This window comes from Hemicordylus capensis, chromosome 4 (assembly GCF_027244095.1).
Source record: "Hemicordylus capensis ecotype Gifberg chromosome 4, rHemCap1.1.pri, whole genome shotgun sequence".
Classification (NCBI taxonomy): domain Eukaryota; kingdom Metazoa; phylum Chordata; class Lepidosauria; order Squamata; family Cordylidae; genus Hemicordylus; species Hemicordylus capensis.
In genome coordinates this window covers 53,798,318-53,815,855 of record NC_069660.1, presented here as the reverse complement: position 1 = coordinate 53,815,855, position 17,538 = coordinate 53,798,318, and the positions used below count along the sequence as shown (strand labels likewise).

The following is a 17,538-nucleotide window of genomic DNA, read 5'->3' as shown; positions in this document are numbered from 1 at the left end:
CAGGGGCAGAAGTTGCCACATACAACCTCTCTCTCTCTCTCTCTCTCTCTCTCTCTCTCTCTCTCTCTCTCTCTGTCTATCTATCTATCTCTATCTCTCTCTTTCTCCACATATTTTGGGGACAAAAATAAAATGTAGCATCTTTGTGTCAACCCCTTCTATCGAACAGTGAAGACGTGATATAGAATGATGAATGAATGAACATAGGCAGCTGCTTTGTACCAAGTCATACAATCTAGCTCAGTATTGTCAACACTGACTGGCACTGGCTCTCCAAGGTTTCAGGCAGGAATCTTCCCCAGCCCTACCTGGAGACATAAGGGATTGAACCTCGAACCTTCTGCATGCAAGCAGGTACTCTGTCACTGAGCTTCAGGCATCATCCCCTAAGGGGAATATCTTACAGCGGACAGTGTTCACATGTAGACATCCATCCAAATACAAACCAGGGTGAACCTTGCTTAGCAAAGTAGAGACGACAATTCCTACTCGCTACCACAAGACCAGCTCTCATTCGCAAAGGAAAAATTCAGTTCAGATTGATAGAAAGGCAAACTTGAAAATTAAACATACAGTAGCTACTCACAGAACTCACTGTGCAAATTTAGTTTAAACTGAGCATCAATATGAAAGTAGTTCCAGGCCAAGGGAGCAATTTATAGCTTGTTTCAGGGCGCCAGATGGAATGTCAAAGTGGTGTCCGAGCATTCAATGGCCACACCTGTCACTGTGGTCTTATTTTTCTCTGCTCAGCTTCTATGAGCCACTGAACAGCTGTAATAACTTCATATCTGTGCAGGCTGGAGTGGGAATGTTATCCTTGAGATCACATCATATCTGCTTGCTAGCCCTACAGCCGGCTGCATTTCCCAGTGTGTCTGCAATTGTGAGCACTAAATCAAGGCAAAACATTTTTCTCCTGGGCAGTTTTGCACAATGTGTTTACGAAAATGTATACAGAGAGATCATGTATTTGCTTTTCTGAATTTCAAGAGGATTTTTAAAAAAATGCATTATTTCTCTTTTTTATTGTTATTTTTAAAAGATAATGGAAAGCATTAATAAACTACTGATAAAAATAAAATGTAAATAATGTAGTCACAATATGAAAACAGATATAATCACACAACAAATCTGTCATACAGTTCCTTTTAGGAAGGCTATATAACTTAAGGCTTTCTTCCAAGTTATATAAGGCTTTCTTCCAAGTTAGATCAAGGCTAGAATGTCAGTGTGATTGTGATTAGAGACTTGGGTGTGGCAATGAGAAATTCAGATTCAGTTCCCAAGCTTCCTGGGTGGAAAACCACTATCTCCTAGGCTAACCACAGGGATGTTGTGAACCCAATCTGCTGCTCTTAGACGTTTCGAGCAAGGGTAACATGCAAATGTACATAGTAATTGTAACGATTTTCATACTGAGTTCTTCTGAAAGAGCCTGCATGAGAACTGAGCTCTTGTTTTTGACTCTGAGGGCTTTGGACTGAACATGGCACCCAGGATAGAAAAGCCGGTACGTCTCCCTCCTGTCCTCACTGCAACACACAAGTCTGTACCTTATCCCCTAAACCTTGGGGGTTGGTGTAGGAAGTGAGTAAGGAGCAGGGGCATAGCTAGGGCAAAGGTGTCCACCCCTCTCCCCGACAACCCCTAGGAGTGAGGGAGATAATGAAGAAAATAGGGAGGGGTAGAGCTGGGGGACCCTCAGGAGCTGGGGGCCCCGGGTTCTTTGAGCCCATCTGCTCAATTATAGCTACACCCCTGGTAAGGAGGGCTTCCTCTAATTAGCTGGTTCCTAAATGACCAGGGGAGCTGAAACACAGCTGTGGGGAACAAAGCATGGTGGAGCCCAGAAGCTGGTCCCATGTTGCAGTCATACTGAGCAGGTGTCACACAATGGTTAAAGCAGGAGCTATGAGTCAAGAGTTCTAGGCTGAAATCTGAGCTCAGCCACAAAATTGCAAGAAGGGTGGTCTTAAAGTTGCTATATTTAAGCATCCACATATTGAGTTCATTCACACAAACTAAAACTGGGTAGGACAAGTGTCCTATCCAAGTTTGGGAGCTGTGTGTGTTCCCAATTTTTGGTTGTGTGGGACCAAACAACTAGGTAGGAGGAGGGAGAAGTGACAGTGTGGAATCAAGGTAGGAAGAAAAGCTGGATGGGGCAGGTTTCCCCTCACTCTGCTTCCAATTGGCTGCCAGGCCTGTCCTTCATTCCAGAAAGAAGCCCATGCAGGCAGTTTCCCCTCCTCTCTCCGGTCTCCGTGACTGCAGAAAGGGTCCTGCCAGTAATGTCTAAATGTGGACAGGTAACAGCACCATGGTGTGTGTGTGGGTGTGTGTGTATATTATGTGAGAATGCAGTCTCTGTTTCACTTGTTGTCCAAATGGGCCCTGAATGTTAGCCTCTCTCTGTATTTCTCTTCAGTCTCGTTCACTCTTCCCAATTCCTCTTTCTCATCCCTTCAGAAGCTTCTGCCTCAGAAACTACAAACATTCTCACCCTTATTCCTTTGCTTTGTAAACCACCTTGGGGATTTCTTTGTTGGAAAGTGATATATAAATATTTGATAATAAATTTATTATTATTATTATTATTATTATTATTATTATTATTATTATTAGACAAGTGTGCTGCATTAATAATGAATGGAGGGAAAATAAGAAAAACAGAAGGAATAGAACTGCCCAATGGAAGCAACCTCAAGAACCTGGAAGAGAAAAATCATTACAAATACTTGGGCATTCTCTAGGCTGATAACATCGCACACACTGAAGTTAAAAGAAAAATTGGAAGTGAATTCATCAGGAGAGTTAGAAAAATCCTAAAGCCCAAACTCAATTTGCCGGAACACCATACAAGCCATAAACACCTGGGCTATACCTGTTATCAGATACACTGCAGGAATAATAGACTGGACCCAGGCAGAGCTAGAGACGCTGGATCGTAAGACCAGGAAAATAATGACCATCAATCATGCTCTGCACCCCTGCAGTGATGTAGACAGGCTATACCTCCCTCGCAGCTCAGGTAGAAGAAGAATGCTGCAAGTCCATCGAAAAGTAGAGGAGAAGGAAAGAGGCCTTGAAGAATATATAAAGGACATTGAAGAAGATGCACTTTAAATGGTCAGTAATGAGAAACTATTCAACACCAATGAAACAAAGCAGGCCAACAAGAAAGAACAAGTCAAGAACTGAGCAGAAAAATGGAGAAATAAGCCCCTGCATGGTCTATATTTGCACAATATGAGTGGAAAATCAGACATCACCAAGACCTGGCAATGGCTTAAGAATGGCAACTTGAAGAAAGAAACAGAGGGTTTAATACTGGCTGCACAAGAACAGGCACTAAGAACAAATGCAATAAGAGCAAAAGTAGGAAAATCAACAACAAACAGCAAGTGCCACCTTTGTAAAGAAAGTAGATGAAACAGTGAACCACCTGATCAGCTGTTGTAAAAAGATCACACAGACTGACTACAAAGGCATGACAAGGTAGCAGGGATTATACACTGGAACATCTGCAAAAAATACAAGCTACCTGTAGTTAAAAATTGGTGGGACCATAAAACTGAAAAGGTTGTAGAAAATGAAGATGCAAAAATATTATGGGACTTCCAACTACAAACAGGCAAACATCTGCCACACAATACACCAGATATAACTGTAGTCGAGAAGAAAGAAAAACAAGTTAAAATAATTGACTTAGCAATACCAGGTGATAGCAGAATAGAAGAAAAAGAAATAGAAAAAATAACAAAATACAAAGATCTACAAATTGAAATTGAAAGTCTGTGGCAGAAAAAGACCAAAATAATCCCAGTGGTAATTGGCGCCCTGGGTGCAGTTCCAAAAGACCTTGAAGATCACCTCAACACCATAGGGGCATCATCATCAGCAACTACAAAAGGCAACTTTACTGGGAACAGCCTATATTTTGCAACTATATCTGTTATAATAATAACAACAATATTGATAATAAAATTCAGCCATCCCAGGTCCTTGGGAAGGACTCGATGCCTGGATAAAACAAACCAGTCAATAACACCTGTCTGACTGTGTAAACAAGAAATAATAATAATAATAATAAAACACCTGGGCTATACCTGTTATCAGATACACTGCAGGAATAATAGACTGGACCCAGGCAGAGCTAGAGACGCTAGATCGTAAGACCAGGAAAATCATGACCATCAATCATGCTCTGCACCCCCACAGTGATGTCGATAGGCTATACCTCCCTCGCAGCTCAGGTGGAAGAGGAATGCTGCAAGTCCATCAAACAGTAGAGGAGAAGGAAAGAGGCCTTGAAGAATATATCAAGGACAGTGAAGAAGATGCACTTAAAATGGTCAATAACACAAAACTATTCAACACCAATGAAACAAAGCAGGCCTACAAGAAAGAACAAGTCAAGAACCGAGCAGAAAAATGGAGAAATAAGCCCCTGCATGGTCAATATTTGCACAATATAAGTGGAAAATCAGACATCACCAAGACCTGACAATGGCTTAAGAATGGCAACTTGAAGAAAGAAACAGAGGGTTTAATACTGGCTGTGCAAGAACAGGCACTAAGAACAAATGCAATAAGAGCAAAAGTTGAAAAATCCACAACAAACAGCAAGTGCTACCTTTGTAAAGAAGCAGATGAAACAGTGGACCACCTCATCAGCTGTTGTAAAAAGATTGCACAGACTGACTACAAACAAAGGCATGACAAGGTAGCAGGGATGATACACTGGAACATCTGCAAAAAATACAAGCTACCTGTAGCTAAACATTGGTGGGACCATAAAATTGGAAAAGTGGTAGAAAATGAAGATGCAAAAATATTATGGGACTTCCGACTACAAACAGACAAACATCTGCCACACAATACACCAGATATAACTGTAGTCAAGAAGAAAGAAAAACAAGTTATATCGACATAGCAATACCAGGGGATAGCAGAATAGAAGAAAAAGAAATAGAAAAAATCACCAAATACAAAGATCTACAAACTGAAATTGAAAGGCTGTGGCAGAAAAAGACCAAAATAATCCCAGTGGTAATTGGCGCCCTGGGTGCAGTTCCAAAAGACCTTCAAGAGCACCTCAACACCATAGGGGCCACAGAAATCACCATCAGCCAATTACAAAAAGCAGCTTTACTGGGAACAGCCTATATTCTGCGACGATATCTATAACAATTGACAATAAAATTCAGCCATCCCAGGTCCTTAGGAAGGACTCGATGTCTGGATAAAACAAACCATAACAATAACAATAACAATAACAATAACACCTATCTGACTGTGTAAACAAGAAATAATAATAGTAGTAGTAGTAGTAGTATTTAATTATTATTCCTCAGAGCACGCAAGCCCCACAACCACGCCAAGGCAGTGCCTCACTGAGGGATGATGATGATGATGATGATGATGATGATGATGATGATGATGATGATGATGATTGGCTGACATGGTGTGCAGCAGTACAGAGCCACTGTGCATCATGTTGGGACTGCTGTGGGCTTGAGAACAGGCAGTTATGCAAGCAGTGTTACTCCAGTTTCTCCTATTCGCAACTGTGGGAGAAATTGCAGAAATGCTGCTTGCCCAATTGCCAATTATCTACAGTGCTTGGGCTCCTGGCAGCAGCCTCAGTGCCGTGTGTGGCAGCTCCCGACTGCTGCACATCATGTCAGATAATGATAATGATAACGACGGCAACAACAACAACAAAACAGCCATGTGAAATTTGATCGTAACATAAAATCCAAGGTATCAATACTTACTTGGGTCTTGGTTTTGATTCCCCTGCAAGAAAGCAAATGAAAAATTCACTAGAGAATAAAACAAGGATACTTACCTGAACCTTTTGAAAATAAATGGAAGAGATGGCATTTCCCAGATGTCCTTTGACTCCCTTGAAGCCTACAGAGATGGTCCAATTCCCAGACTATAGTATGATGTTTAAATCTCTCTTTACTTATTTCTCCCTGGAGTCAATGATACAATTAATGCTTCTTTTCCATGTTCTTCCCTCACCTGCCCCTGAATCTTTTCATGCAAGGTGTTCACTACAGAAAGGCTGTAGACAGATTTTTATTTTATTTTATCTTACTAACGAAGGGCACCTTCATAATACTTTGATTGCAGGAGAATGCAAAATCTCTACAGTTTCTGTTTCAGTTGCTCAGACTGGGATTAAATCAAGATTTCCCACCATTGTTGGTAGGATTTGGTATAAGGTGGTTGTGCATCTATTGGATAATGACCATGACATCACTGATGGCAGGCGGTATACTGTACCTTTTTTTACAGTGAATATTTCTCTGCTATACTGCTAGTATAACAGTGCTACTTCCTTCCTTGACACCACCATTACCCTATCATTAAAAAAATCCTTTCTCATTGTTTTTATCCTTAAGAGTAACACTGATTTGGCAGTTTTCTTTGTTGGATTTGCACTTGTACCTCTATCAGCAGTCTCCTCCCCCCCATATAATAAGAGAGAGTGGTTTTTCCCTCAACATAGTTCTCCTACTTCATCAAGGGTCCACCTCAGCCTCCACTGCACTTCATCAGTACAATTGGTGCAGTGTGGGGTCAAAATCAGTCCTCCAGCAGTTAGGTAGGCAGTACGCAGCCCAATAATCTTTCCATTTTAAGTCTGATTGCGTACTCCAGATGTGCTCTCTATAGTGTAGCTATTACCACCAAGAAAAAGTTCATGGATTGAAATAAAGTAAAAATCTGTCTTAGGAGTTGAACTAGTAACTCACTGGATGATCCCCTGTTGATCCAGAAACTGTATCATTGTAAGCACTTAAATACATCTCTGCTTCTCAATACTCTATGAAGTTCTGTGGCTCACACATGACCATGCATTTTTGTGTTGATTATGGGCTGGGAAGCATGGTGACTGGTGAGCCTGAGAACCAAGACCAAGATCAGTCCCAAAAACATATCTTTGTTCATACACTGGCCACAATGCACATGGACCCCACATTCCTGTTACCTTCTTCTGGCTCTTTAGCTTGTTCTTCTTGTCCTATTTTAAAAGAGGAGAGAGAATTTTGATGAAAGATGGACCACGCAGGCAAAATTGTGTCTAGAATACCCACTCCCTGACTGTATATTTTATTGCCTCTATGTTGTGCCTGTTGAATTCCTTGCATGGTTCATAGTTCATTCACTCATTGCTGGGAGAGTTTGCATTGCTGGCATTCTGGTATTTGGTGATCAGAGACAGCAGTGTCCCTCTCTTACATTTTTACAACATCAGAATCCAGCCTGGCAGATTCTGATGTGATATCAGAACTGGCCGAGCCTCCCAGCAGAGCCCTGGATGCTATCCCAGCATCCAGTGGCAAAAGGGGCAGTCTCACTTGGAATGAACCAGAGGTTCAAAAAGAGCATGGATTCAGATGTAACACATGTCTCAGTGGGAGCAGCACTTGGTTTGGCAAGCCAACTTCAAATCTTGGTTTGAGGACTGAGTGAACCTCAGTTTCCTGCCTTGTCATGGTTTCTCACCCATTATAATAATCCTTCCAAATGGTGGGAATATCTATGGACTTATGGTATGGATCTAGGATGGGCTATAGCTGAGTTAATGAGCAAGTGCGGATTGTTGCTATGTGTACCCACCTATGTGTTCCTATGTGTACCCACATTCATTTTTGTTAATCTTTTCTTTTAGACCTGTTAAGCATGAAATATATGCTCCTTGGTTGCTCAGCATTCAAACAGACCTGAGAGGAGGGTAGAGATAAGTGTAATGGATGCTAACATGGGCTGCTCCCTAAAGCAGTGGTATTTTCCTGTGCAGTTCCTGGTAGGGATGGAGTATTTGGGGGCTTCCTACCAGGTGAAAGGGTGCCACTACCTAAAACACAATTACTTAACCCTCTCCATTTTTGATGGTACCTCTCCTGTCCATGCTGGGAAAGCAGTAGGAGGAGAATGGAGAGGCAGAGGTTTATTGACTTTTCCCAATATTTCTATTAGGTGCCACGTGTGGCTCATACAAGGTCTTTGCAGCTCAGCATCCCAAAAAGGGCACACCATCAAAATACTTGTATTGGCCGAAGCTGCTTCAGTAGAACCTTATGTTTCTTTTTAGACTGTGAGCCCTTTGGGGACAGGGGACCAACTTACTTATGTATTGTTTATTTTTCTATGTAAACTGTTTTGAGAACTTTGGTTGAAGAGCAGTATATAAATATTTGTAGTAGTAGCAGGAGGAGGAGGAGGAGGAGAATTTCAATACATACCTTCTGCTATGGCTTCCTCTGCATCTTCCTTGACTTCCTCTGCTGGTTCGCCTTGTTCTATGGGCAAAACAGCAGGATGAAATTAACACATGAGGTTTTCCAACACAGACTGACAAAAATGATGTCTACTGTAATGAGTCCCAACCACTGAAATGTTGGTCAAAGAAGAGAAACTGGGAAAGGCAACATAAGCCTAGAAGAGTGAAGTGACAGAAATAAGAGCCCAGGTCCGCCTTCTTCAATAGGATACATTTTGCAATAGTTATTGATACTTAATGATGTTCCCGGGGGTGTCTAAGATGAGTTCCATCATTCCTCAGGCTGAAGCTCAAGAATGCATCTGAATGGAAGCTCCCCACACCCCTGTTCAGCTCAAAAGCTCTTCAGTAGAAGAAATATAGGGCAACAGAGAGAAAAAGCAAAGCCAAAATGATTAGGAGGATGGGGCACCTTCTCTATGAGGAAAGTCAAAAGTTTGGGGGCTGCTTAGTTTAGAAAAGGCTATAGTGTTAGAGGTTTATAAAATTATTCATGGTGTACAAAGTGTACAGACAGAAGTTTTTTCTCCCTCTCATAATATTAGAACTTGAGTCATCCAGTGAAATTGATGAAGTGAAGTATTTCTTCACGGAGAGCATATGGAACTCACTATCACAAAGTGTGGTGATGGTCACTAGCTTAGATGGCTTTGAAAGGGGATTAGACAAATTCATGGAGGACAAGCCTGTCAATGACTGTTCGCCGCAATAGGCGCATTGTACCACTAAAGGAAGTAGGCCGCTGAATACCAGTGGCTGAGGGAAAGGCAACAGTGTGGGTGACTGTTGCCTTCGTTCCCTGATGATTGGCCATTGTGGGAAAGAAGATGGTGAACTAGATGGACCATTAGTCTCTTCCAGCAAGACTTTCCTTACATGCTTATTTAGGCAGTGTATCGTTAAATAGTGTTAATTAATTAATTAAGATTACACTATTATATAGGTCCTAGCTATCCCACTGATATATATCCGTTTTATATCCCCCTTTTTCCTTATTTTCTTAGCCTTTATGTAAACCACTTTCAAAACTTGTGTACTGAAAAAAAAAAGGTGTATAAATGGTAGTAGCAGTAGCAGTAGTAATCATCCTGGCCTCCTCCAAAGGATCATGGGGGTTGTAGTTTAATGAAGTTTTATAAAGTTTTTGTTAGAGATCCCTTCCCTAGCCCCTTTTTACAGAACTACAATTTCCAGCATTCCCTAGGAGGAGGAAATGGCTAAGCTTTTAGTGTGAATACTGTAGTGTGGATACTGCCTATAACTGATGTGCAGTATATGTGTATATATATGCAATGAATTCTGTGCCTGAAAGATCAATGGACATTCTGCCTGTGCATGATTGGCAAGCAGTGTAAAGTCAAATGAAAAGAAATGTTCTACTACCGTCTTCCACCTCTATCCATTCTTCCTCTTCTTAACCAGGGCAAGCAGGGATGGTGAAAGGGAATAAGTAAAGAAGGTTAGCAAGGGAATTGCGAAAAAGCTGTGGCATCAAGCTAGAACATTGATAGGCAGAATGAGGTTCTTATTTAATGCTGATCTTTGAGAACTTAGTACACATAAATAGTACGAAGATGCTGAGCACTTATTTAGCCAGGCATTAGCAAAGACAGAGGATATTAAGGCCTGGGAAATTAAGGAATGTCCAGAACCCTCACAAATTCAAATACAAGTAGAGATAAGGAAGTATGCCCTCATTCAAACTTACAGAGGAATAAGCATGCATACAGACACATTGATCACCATGCAGTGACTGAGCAGCAGAAAACCCATTCCAGACTGACTCCCCCATGTATCAGCTACAATCTGGTTTGCAATGAAATAATCCACTCAGATTCCTAAAATAATAGTTTTATTATTTACACAGCACTCATAGTTCTGCAGTGTTGATATAACAAAGAACTTCGGAAACTCAGTTATTCAAACCTCCGTTTCCTAAGCTCTTTGCTATATCAAAACACTGTTTTACAGATAGATAAAGGCCGCCTTTGCACATAGCATGAAACTGCGGGTTGACGAACCTGAGGTTAATCCTTGAACTCTGGAATCGTCCTGCAGACAATCTTCCAACCCAGATCAGGCAAGCTCTTGTTCCAGGACAGAGGAGCCCCTCCCTGTTCCTGGTCCACCAAGGCCACATCCCATCAAATTCTGCAGCACTCATGCCTCCAGACTGTGGGCAAGGCATCAACATATCAGCAGGGCAGCAGCCATTTGGCCACAATTTTCAAAGGGGCGTGCCCAGCTCAGTTGTGCCTTTTTGGCACGGACCACCTGCCCTCAGCAGGGAAAGGGCATTTAAACCCTTTTAATGTCATTTAAACCATGAATTGAAATGAGTTAGATCATCCAAATATAGGGAGACCTATAGTTGGATGGTCTAACTCAGGATGGCGCAGTCCTAAGGAGACCCAAAGCTCATAGAGCCAAATAAGAGTGCAGTCTTACAGAGACTCAAAGCTCATAGAGCTTCTGGTCCTCCCCAGTGGACTGGCCCTCTCAAAAGAGGACTAATCCCTGGCTGGCAAGCCAACATGGGGACAGGAGTGAGTTGTGGGTTCCTGGAGTACTTTGACCAGGTCTGCCATCACTAGAGCACCCTTTGTCACAATGGACCAGACCCTAGGATCCGTTGCCTGCCCTCATATGCACATTCCTTCCTAGTATGATCCCTTCCCGGGGTAACAGAAAAATAGTGTCCCTCTCCATCCCCCTGTTGCCAGCAATTGTGCTGTGTGTGAGACTATTTTACTCTGGGGCTCTTATGAGGGCAATGGTGCAAGTGGTGTGAGGGAAAGGGTTTAAAATAGGTTTAGGGGGTTTTAAAACCTGCTGTGAGGCCACTGGTATATCTGTTTCAAAGTAGAACTCATCCTCCTTGCCTTCCCCTCTACACACAACCCTTACAGACTCCCAAGGATTCCAGGCCACTCCATGTGTCTGATTGCTTCCCTGTGGGCTCAGTCTGGCAAGAGCAGGGACGGCTCGTAGTACACATTTGAAATACCTGGGCTGGGAGCAGCATTTATTTATTTATTTATTTATTTATTTTTACATTTCTATGCTGCCTTTCTTTAAAAACACAACCCCAAGGCGGTTTACAAAAATTAAAACATACAATAAAAAAGCAATAAAAAACATCAAGCTAAAAACATATAAAAACAGCCATAAAAACAATACAACAGATAAAAACACACAGAAGCCACAGTAAAATTATGTAAAAGCCTGGGTAAAAAGCCAAGTCTTTACAAACTTTCTAAAAGCCGTGATGGAGTCCAAGGAACGAATGGCCACTGGGAGAGCATTCCAGAGTCTAGGAGCAGCAACAGAGAAGACCCTGTCCCGAGTGCACGACAGCCTGGCCTCCCTCATTGTCAGCACCCGGAGCAGGGCCCCCTCAGATGTCCTCGTCAGGCGGGCAGCAACCCTTGGGAGCAGGCGGTCCCTCAAATACCCAGGGCCCAAACCATTTAGGGCTTTAAAGGTCAAAACCAGCACCTTGAATTGGACCCGGAAACGAACCGGCAGCCAGTGCAGCTCTTTCAAAATGGGGGTGATATGTTCCCAATGGGCAGCTCCGGATAAAACCCTTGCTGCCGCGTTTTGCACTAGCTGCAGTTTCCGGATATTCTTCAAGGGCAGCCCCACGTAGAGCGCGTTACAGTAATCCATCCAGCCGCGACGTGACTAAGGCATGGGTAACCGTGGCCAGATCTGCCTTCTCGAGAAAGGGACGCAGCTGGCGCACCAGCCGAAGCCGTGCAAAGGCACCCCTGGCCACCACCTCCACCTGAGCTTCCAAAAGCAGAGCCGGGTCCAGTAGTACCCCCAAGCTGCGTACTTGCTCCTTCAAGGGGAGTGCAACACCATCGAGAACCGGTAGAATCGCCTCATCCCGATTGGCTCTCCTACTGACCAACAGTACCTCCGTCTTATCCGGATTCAATTTCAGTTTGTTAGCCCACATCCAACCCATCACAGCCTCCAGCCCCCGATTCAGGACATCCACCGCCTCCCTAGGATCAGATGACAAGGAGAGATAGAGCTGAGTGTCATCCGCATATTGCTGACAACTCAGTCCAAGTCCCCGGATGACCTCTCCCAGCGGCTTCATGTAAATGTTAAACAGCATGGGGGACAAGACCGATCCCTGCGGGACCCCACAGGCCAACGGCCACGGGGCCGAGCAGTAATCCCCCAGCACCACCTTCTGGACCCTCCCCTCAAGAAAGGACCGGAACCACTGCAACGCAGTGCCTCCGATTCCCATACTCAAGAGGCGGCCCAGAAGGATACCATGGTCGATGGTATCGAATGCTGCCGAGAGGTCCAGCAGAACTAACAGGGACGCACTCCCCTTGTCTAGTTCCCGGCATAGGTCATCCACTACAGCGACCAAGGCAGTCTCAGTCCCATACCCGGGGCGGAAGCCAGATTGAAAAGGGTCCAGATAATCCGTATCATCCAAGACCCTCTGCAGCTGGGATGCCACCACACGCTCCATCACCTTGCCCAGAAAGGGAAGGTTAGACACAGGTCTATAGTTGTCCATGTTGGAGGAATCAATGGAGGGCTTTTTTAATTGTGGTCTTACCACTGCCTCCTTGAGGCACGATGGCATCCTGCCCTCCCTTAATGAAGCATTAATGATCACCTCCAACCATCTGCCCGTCCCCTCCCTGGCAGCTTTTATTAGCCATGAAGGGCAAGGGTCAAGAGTGCACGAAGTCACCCGCACACTGCCCAGGATCTCGTCCACATCCTCAGGCCGCACCAACTGAAAAGAATCCAACACAACGGGACCAGATGGTACCAGAGGCACGTCTGCCGGAACTGCCAAAACTCTGGAGTCCAGGTCAGCACGGATGCTAGCGACTTTATCTGCAAAGCGTCAGGCAAACCGATCACAAAGAGCTGTAGATGACTCCTCCCCCATTGTCTGGGGGGATGTGTGGAGCAAGGTTTTTACCACACGAAACAGCTCTGTTTGTCTGCACTGAGCAGACGCAATGGAGGCGGAGAAAAAGCATTTCTTCGCCGCCCCCACCGCCACGGCATAGTCCCTAAAATGGGCTCTAGCCCGTGTTCGGTCGGATTCATGGCGAATCTTCCTCCAGCATCGTTCCACCTCCGAAACCACCCCCGCCAGCTCAGGTAGGGAGACTGAAGTGCAGCGGGGTGGTCGGTACACCAGCAGAATCCCCAGCCTATCTCAGAGGCCCACCCTCAAGGACAAACACTCGAAATGCTGAGATTGCCTGACCGGGCACCTGGAAACGGGGAGAGTCTCTCGAAAGATGACAGCAACATTGCAGTGTGTGCAGTTCTGTCACTGCGGGGAATCACAGGTGAGGAGAGTACCTTTTTCCAGCAATCCTTGGCAAGCAAGGTGACCATTCCGGGGGGGAAAGAAATATGCAAATGGGCCAAGGGACAACCAGAATGCCAGAGTGAGTGTTTTCACTCCTGCTGATGACCAGTTGCCATGACCTGGAAAGGTATTAGTGTGGGGTGTTTGTGTGGTACCCTTCCCCAGGGCTTGTAAGCATCTAGCAGCAACGGGGCTGGGTGTTAAAGGCCCTCTAGCCTGCTTGTGTGTCTCTATGGCCTGCCAGTATCATGAGAGAGCAGGCCCTGGGAGAAGGGGCATCATCACACATTATTAGTGATCCAGCTTGGCGTCCTCCAAGACAGTTCTTCTCATGAGTAATCCCACAGAGTGCATGCTTGCACCCCAGGGGAAAGGTCTGGCCCCCTTTTCCTTACTAATCTGTACAAAAAATAGAGCAAAACCACTCAAGAATTCCAGGGGCTGCCTTTCAACTCAGACCCTTGGTATGGCACCCCTGGCATGTGTTCTATTCGTTGGGAAACAATCAGGTTGTCCATTTTATGGTGCCACCGGGACTCCATGTGCTTGTGCAAAGACTTCTTCATCACTTGATCTATTGGAGACCTCTCCACAAAGTGCCCTTCTTGTCAACCGATCCCCCTTTCCTGCAGATTGTCGAGGTGGGGGGGACATGAGACACAGTGGAAAGCAGGCATCTTCCAATGTGGCCTTTCCTTTCGACATGCTGTCAAGCTTCAGACATGGCAATGCAGCATCCATGTTGCTAGGTAATGGCTGGAGGAATGCGGAGACAGGCAGGGGCTGGGCAAATGCTCCTACAGGCAGCCAGTAAGAAGCATGGCAGACAAAGAGCTGGCACATTTCTGGGCTGGTCTGAGCCACCGTCTCTATGGTTTTGGCAGCAGCCCAAGCAGAAAACCCAGGTTATGGCAATGGCAGAATTTGGATGACACGATGCCACATTCAACCCTCAGGTTGGAGCAGCGAAACTCACCACAAACTGAAGGTTCAGGTTATGGTTTTGGCTCAAAAACCTTGGGTCACTTTTGTGATCAAACGGCAGTTTAATGCATTCAGATGACCACAAAATGGAACCTCTGCCCCATTTGCCTCCAGTTTGGTGTTACGTGCAAAGGCGGCCGTAGAGATAGAGATAGAGATAGAGATAGAGATAGAGATAGAGATAGAGATAGAGATCTGCAGTTATCTGGATACATGAGTTTGCACTTTACATGTCTAGGTATACCTAGTAGCTAAATGAAAGTGCATATTTTCAAACACAAGAAAGAGGATTTGTTTGTTTGTTTTAAAAGACAATATGAAACACCATCATCCCCAGCTCTGACCCTGCTAATAACAATGAATACTTACCTTCTTCGACACATTCTTCTGTAGCACACCAGAAAAGAGGAAAAGAGAGCGTTATTAAAGTGGCAGTGATAATTTGGGAAATCTTCTGAATGTGATTGTTCTGGTCCCCTTACCTTCCTGTTCCCTGTAAGGCAGAAGGGAAAATAACTGGGTTAGAATTCTGGTTGATTTTTTTTTTTAAGTGGTTTTTAGTATGGGAAACCATGACCCCTGGTTCCTGCCATGTATTCTTCTTTTAGGAAGAATGTGGTAGGATCCGTTCTTTTTGCTTAATTGATTCTATCCAGCAGGTGGTAACAGTACATCTCAAGTCTGTAGCTTGAAGAGAAAGAAAAGAAAGAAAGACCCCTCAGCTATCTTTTACATCACATCCATGCAGCTGCTAATTAAATGTTTATCAAGAGGAAAAGCTCTGTCAGAAGTAACCTTTTAAGAGCATGGGCTCTGGATGCTGACATGCTGCTAAAAGCCAAAAAGGTGCTTAATCTTAGTTAAAGGTATACTAGAGAAACTGGATTGTCCTGCAATGGATTATCAACAGTTTCATATATAGCTTGGCAACTGCAGAGTGTGGAATGGGCAGGCTGCATGTTGCCTTGGCATTCAAGCACATGCATTTACATGCATGTGCACTATTAATTATTATTTTTTAAATTTATTTGTTCGATTTCTAGACTGCCCTTACAAAACAGCTGAGGGCGGTTATGGGCCAGATGCATCCAAGATGCTCCAAGATTTCACTTCTTGAAGGAGACAATCTCTGAAGAATGACAACCCTAGCAACTCGCACTAGAAAATGCAACATCCTCTAAAGGTAAAAAACAGAGGCAAAATAGGGACAGCAACTTCCTGGTGACAAGTACCAGAAAAAGGAACAAACCCTCACAAACAGGGCGAGATGGAGCTATTGGATCAGCTAGAGATACAGCTCAAATAACTGGGGCAGGTGTTGATGAAAATATGAGGCCAGTGCCAGATCAGAAGGACTGAGGCAGGCTATGAAGGAGCATTTTTTAGTAGTCTCTGAGCTGGTTCACTCAAACATGCCCCAAACCCCGAGGAACATACTGACAGCACACCCACACCAATGTCACTGAAAGGCATCCCAACATGCTGTCGGGGTGTCCTTTAATCGTATGTGGGAGCTGTTCATCCAATCCTTTGGAGTGCATGTTATGGGGCCATTTGGATGAACAGTCCGCACATGTGATTAAAGGACAGCTGTACAGCACATTGGGACGTCTTTCAGTAATGTCAGGGCAGGCTCACTCTCAGTGCATCCCCACCCCTCTTCATGTGTTTGAGCCATGTTTGTGCAAATCAGCCCTCTATTGGCATTGAAACTGTGAGAAGATATGGGCCAAATTCAGACATAAGAGGAAAATGGAGGTCCCTTCACTTCAGGTTTCTGTTCCTGCACGTCCAAATTCAGTAAAATGTAATTTGTGGTGGACCCACGGCTTCCCTCCCCAAATTCCAATCTGAACCTTTGGTTCAGAGTGGAGTTACATCTGAATGCTGGCACTGCAGTTTTGGCCTCCTGGAGCTGGAGTTGAGGGAGGAAGCTCCTCCCTCCCGCCATCCTGATTGACTGTGTGGGCTGTGCTTCTGACAATAAGGAAACCTGCACAGCCAGCTCCCCCACCTATCTGCAGTCTCACTGACTGCAGAGAGGCAGCTTTCCCCAATGTCCAAATGCGGATGGGAGTCTGTGTCTGTGTCTGTGTAACAGCAGGTTACGTCTGAATGGGGCCATGGAGTTGACAAGGTGAGAAATCGTTGAGAAAATGATGGCTTGCAGGAAATGGAGGAAATATGGTGAGTAAAAGAGCTTCAAAAGTTTATGAAGAATTCCTAGAGTTGCAAACATAACCAAATCAAAAGCAGCCAATGCCACCCAAGTTGTGTATAGTTGTATGTTTCTTGCGTAGTTCCTAATTATCATGTTTATATTTCTTCCTGTATTCAAAATCATCAAACCAATTTAGAATCGAATTTTCTCCAAAATGCAATCCAAAGGAGAATTTCAGGGTTCATCCAAGAAGAAACTGAAGATCAAAGAGAATTTCATGGCTCTCCTCAAGGAGAAACATTTAAGAATTTTCTCAGGCAGCTTCTCCACATCCCTTACACTGGGATGGCCTTCATCTTGGACAAAGTACTAGGAACTAAGAAGAGGAATATCTTAGGGAGAATATTGTACAATCTCTGTCCCTGCATTTCAGACCACATGTGATGATTCCACAGGAGCACCTGACCAACTCACTGGTTCTACATACTATAACTATTTTACAAACCATAAAATGGACCTGTGTACATATTCCAAAAGCACGAGTCCTTTATATCCACAAAAGGGGGTTTAGTGACTTACCTATATAATAACGTTATTACTGAGAGACATGAAAAAAGATCATTAATGCTCTTAAAATGTCATTGCTTTTTTGCAATGACTATTCAATATAATCAAGAGCAGGCATTTGGACTTGCTGTGTATCTCTCCAGTAGCTGA

The 17,538-nt window shown here is 44.1% G+C and overlaps 1 protein-coding gene across 3 annotated transcripts in view; it reads right to left on the bottom strand.

Annotated features, from left to right (window-relative positions):
- The window catches only part of TNNT2 (troponin T2, cardiac type), a 36,500-nt gene extending 21,438 nt beyond the window's left edge, over nt 1-15,062 (bottom strand). Inside the window, exons 1-4 of one of the 3 annotated variants that reach the window (XR_008306194.1) lie at nt 15,030-15,061; nt 8,268-8,324; nt 7,010-7,042; nt 5,784-5,805 (exon numbers count right to left, since the gene is read on the bottom strand). The gene's annotated coding sequence lies outside the window, so the exon portion shown is untranslated. Of the gene's footprint in view, nt 1-5,783; nt 5,806-7,009; nt 7,043-8,267; nt 8,325-9,688; nt 9,719-15,029 lie in introns of those variants that run through there. The other 2 variants (XM_053246154.1, XM_053246153.1) reach the window with 2 other exon arrangements.
- Between the last annotated feature and the right edge of the window lie 2,476 nt (nt 15,063-17,538).